This window comes from Limulus polyphemus, unplaced genomic scaffold (assembly GCF_000517525.1).
Source record: "Limulus polyphemus unplaced genomic scaffold, Limulus_polyphemus-2.1.2 Scaffold67, whole genome shotgun sequence".
NCBI classification, from domain to species: domain Eukaryota; kingdom Metazoa; phylum Arthropoda; class Merostomata; order Xiphosura; family Limulidae; genus Limulus; species Limulus polyphemus.
The window spans coordinates 440044-445181 of record NW_013665677.1 but is presented as its reverse complement, the minus strand read 5'-3'; positions in this window follow the sequence as shown (position 1 = coordinate 445181).

Genomic DNA, 5138 nt, shown 5'->3' with positions numbered 1-5138 from the left:
CAGTTAAATGACGAAAAATTAGGTGTCTATTTACTTGTGACCACTCAGTGTAGAGAAACTTATGACAGTGATTTGAAGGTGAGCAGACTACTAGGGATTTACTTGATTTTAAAACTGAAACATCAAGAGCCTTAGAACTGTAGAAAAATATTAAATATCACAAGAAGATCTCTAGAATTTTTAAAAGACCCCTCACGAGCCAGTAGGAGACATTTTTGTTGAAAAAACTGCTTAATCCGGTTTTTCTTAATTTGAACTGAAATTTTTTGGACATGTTTATTGACTAAAAGAAGGCATTTCCCGCACTCTTAGCGTTGGGGCTGCGAAAAGTGATTTGAAGTGGTAAGGTGACTGAAATCCGTTAGCGCATTACAAGCTTAATGGCCAACCGCAAGGAGCATAGAAGTCTTTAAATAACAAGCAGAGGCATTCAAAGAATCGTTTAGAACCACCTTGGTAGATATTATGCAGTAAGCCGAGTACAATATTATGCCTGTAGCTGCTTTCAAAGTGTTCCTGTCTGCTCATCCTACTGCTGACTATCGTGATGTTTCGACCTTCCCTACCGAATTGCAGGGACGTGTTAATAAAGTCTCTTTTCTTTTCCTGAAATTGTACCAACAAATACTGTAGAAGAAATATACGACTTGCCTAATTTTTTCTTCTAACATGTATGTCAGTTCTGAAGGAAACTACAATATATTGTTTGAACTGAAATTCTCGATGATGCACAAAAACAGATAGAAAGAGTTACGAGCAAATTTGACATTTCAGGTGAAAAATTGGGTGTTTATAAAAAATGCTAAAGATGAAGGAATACACCAGAATCTGAAAGGACATTAAGGCTAAATATCGACGTCTGCACATAAACAGATAAGTGCAACGTTTTAGTTGCGGAACGACATGGACCACATCTCGAAATTATCATGTAAAATCTGGAATATTCTAAGTTATCTTTTAACAATCACTATGCAAATGTTAGGAACTTAACTCAATGCACAGTTCTCGAAATTATGTCATCTCAATCACATCAATCTGGAAAAGCGATGTAAAATTGGTGTTCCTCTTATTATTGTCTGGTAGAACATTTGTCTCAGATGAGAGAAAGGCTACATAATGATGATGATGTCCTGGTACCTATAACGAACTTCTAGCCCCCACTATTATCTATGATAATAGCTAAGTTCTAAACATTTAACATCCGCTTGTTCTCTAAGACAACTTAGTTATGAACTTCTAACATCCCCCTGTTCTCTGATATAACAACTTAATTCGTTTGTAGTTAAGTGCAAAGCTATACAATGGGCTATCTGTGCTGTGCCCATCACGAGTATCGAAACTCGGTTTTTAGTGTTATAAGTCCGTAGACTTAGCGTTGTGACACTGGGGGGGGGGGGCAACTTAGTTCTGAACTTCTTATATTCACGTGTTTATTGATATAACAGCTTAGCTATGAAGTTTCCAAGGGTTGTCTAAGATATTACTGCAAAGTTCTAAACTACTGATATCCACTGATAAGTAAAATAACAGTTAAGTTCTTGAAACCTTACATCACATAACCTGGAGCCTCTGATGAAACTTCTATAAATAAGAAAACTGCAACGAAGACTTTGCCTGGAGATACTGAACAAACACGTATAGAAAAAAAATAATCATTCTCATCAGTAGATTTGCTTCTGGACACTGAGAGAGAAGAAGAGAGATGAAACTATTTCATAGGTGTTTTCTCATGAGTAAGAGAACTTCGGCTAAAGAAAACAACCTTACAGGGAACTGCAGATTAGAAAGCATGTGTGGAATATTAGGTAAGTCGGCGTTGTGATGTTGACTCATCTAAACTTCTGAATTTTCTGATAGACATCCTAGTATCTCTAAGAAAATATCTTCGTTAAATAAGCCTTAAGACCAACTAAACTGTGTCACGATTCAATAGACCTTTTGTTAGATGAAAATTCATCATGGTTTGTGAGGCTTAATACAATCAATGGGAAGACATGATAAATTAGTTCTCACTGAAACTGAATCTTGACAATTAGGCAAGCTATGCTCTCACTGGGAAGGCTGGTAACTTATCTTCAGTCACATCCTGCAGACATAACAATAAATAGATACTGTTATATGTCATTGACCATTTTGTTAGACTGGGTAATTGAAAAGTATGAAAAAAGTTTTCCTTTTATCTAAACTGTAGTAGCAATAATCATATTAATCACGTTATTTGGTCTAATTTAAGTTTGTATGTTTCTTTTAAACGCAAAGTTGCACATTGGGCTCTTTGTTGCGCCAATCATAAGGATCACGCCCTGAATTTTAGCATTATAAGCTCTCAGGTTTACTAAACTTAATGTGTTGTTTCGTGTTTATTATGGCATCAAATATTATCCGGCATGACTTGGTAATTAGAGCGCTAATATGCTAGTCGCGGGATTGAAACTTGGTGCCGATCTTCTCAGTCGTGGGGGAGTTTTAATGTGACGTCAATCTAACCATTCTTTGGTTTAAAAAAAAAAAGAAAGAAGCCCAAGAGTTGACGATGATTGCTAACTGTTAACTGCTAACTGCCGGACGGTGGCAAATAGTTTTTAATGAAACAAAGAAACAAATAAATTAAACAAATAGGCGACTCACTATGAAATTTTATTTGTTATTGTTGTTTGCCTTTTATAAACTGTAAAGCTAATAAAAAATGATCTGGCGTTTAAATTAGACTATTTTGAAAATTAATATAAAATGTGTTCTTACTGTATAAGCTTTTGTGAAATATGTTTTGCATAAATATAACTTTTTTATGACTTATTTTCAATAAGTGTCTCAGTACGGCTCATTAAAGGTTGTTTTTTTTTCGTTTGTTTTATATATAAAGAAGGTCTTTTCTCAAAAAAAAAAAACTGTGGATTTTTCCAGTATCATGAATAATGATATTTTTCACGAGAACTGCATACTAAATTTCATAATATATGGACCCCCAATGGCACAGCGGTATGTATGCGGACTTACAACGCTAAGAATCGGGTTTCGATGCCCGTGGTGGGCAGAACACAGATGGTCCATTGTGTAGCTTTGTGCATAACTACAACCAAACATAATATATGTGTATTGATAATTTACTAGCGTTATAGAAACGGTGTGATAAATCATCTTTAAACAAAGAAAAAAAAATAAAACACCAACTTTGATTTATTAGTAAATAAAAGTATTCATATAAACATTTATGTTTGATATTTTGATACAGAACTTGCAGCTAAGAAAAATATTTCAACTGAACAGGATATGCTAGAAGACGTATTACCTAACTGGTTTAAACCCTGTAAAGGACTGCAAATAGAGATTGTAGATTGAGTGGAATTCGAATCCCCGTTTCTCTTTATCTGGCAAATGTTTTAACCAACTAAGTCTGGAACTTAACTTTTTGAAACATTTGTTTGGTAATCGAAATTTATTAATAGTATAGTTTTATTTCTTAGTGGCTTTATCATTGATTGCAAGCATAGTTAGCAGACAGAAGTAATATCATAAGTCAGCTTCCGAACATTCCTTTCTTTATTTGTTTTTGTTAAGCACGAAGCTACACAATGGGCTATTTGCGCGGTGCCCACGACAGACTTACCGGAGGGAAGGTGGAGGACTGTACAGTCACATATACGAAAGTCGCCCAATGCCATTCTTTCACACTATTGTCGTGTTCTGATGGTTACCCATTGTTATTGTAACAGAATAGAAACTTAGTAAAAAGTTTATTAGTTTGGTGTAGGCTTAATTACATTTTATTTGTTTCTAATTTTACTTAGATCTTTGTGCCCTCAAAATTTATGTTATGGTTTATACGTGCGTTGCGCCTGGTTGTAAAAGCGGTTACAAGAGATGAAAGGATAAAACTTCTTTGTTTTTGTTTTTATTGAAAATTCAGTCTTTTGTGATCAGTGGCTACTTAAAATTCCTGGAATATTTACGTTGAACAGAAAATCCATTGAATATGTACCTTTGCATTTCGCGGGAAGATTTACGTTGCACACTGATCAATTCTTTGTAAATGGTAAGGGAGTTGAACGTAAAAAGAAACTGCCAAAATTAGCAAGCGATGCTATACCAACAACAAAAATGAAGAATTTCGGAACAAGGTACACTACAATTTTTAAGTATATGAAATGATTTGTTGAAATCATCTTAATATTAATTTAGGTACATAGCAATATTTTTATTGTTGTTAAAATTATACTTAAAAAGTGCTGTTACTAAAGTTTGTTGTCACTTTGATTTATTTTTTGAGAACAATGCACACACAGCAATATTTATGCATAAGAAGAGTTTAAATCATATTTTATTATATAGTTTGTTTTATGTAAGTCAGAATGAATATTATAATGCGGTATAAGCTTAGGTTTAATGAATATTAAAAAAGTAAATTTTGCTTTATTTTACATGCAGAGGAATTGAATTTTTATATTTCAAAGAGAAATAAATCCTTCATTCGTCGGCAGCGCCATACATTGGCGATATGTTACTATTTACTCATTTATGATTACAAATAACATGTCTGGAAATACATTTTTGACAAACTAGTTTTTTTTTTCTAAAGATGTAATTGCAACTAACAAAAATCATATATATATATATTTTTTTTTTCGTGGATTTACATTGTAGTTAGTTATGAATAAGAAATTAGTAGTCGATAACCTATGGATTTGGCTCCATCTGTTGATCATATTATGAAATGCTGTAATATTCGGAAACTGCATATTTTATTTACTGATTACATATTTTGTAAGGGAAATGTTATAACATTAGCAAACTAATAAATTAAAATAAAAACTAAACAAACATAAACCAAATAATCCTATCAATGTGTTGCTTTACATGTCAATAAAATCTATTTTATTAAACTATATGATAAAATAAAAAAGAAAACTTCCCAATTCACAAGAATCTGGCTATAATCAACGAAATGAATATTGAATAAGTTTTCATTAATTTTAATTTCATCTGTAGACGGAATATATTCTAATTAGAAATAAAACTGTGTTTATCAGCTTTCTAAACGTTTGTCGCATCCTCAGGATTTGACTTTAATAAGTTTTAGAAGAAAAATAAACATTTTTAGAGAAAACTAGCTGAGTTACCCGGCGTTGCACGGTGAAAAA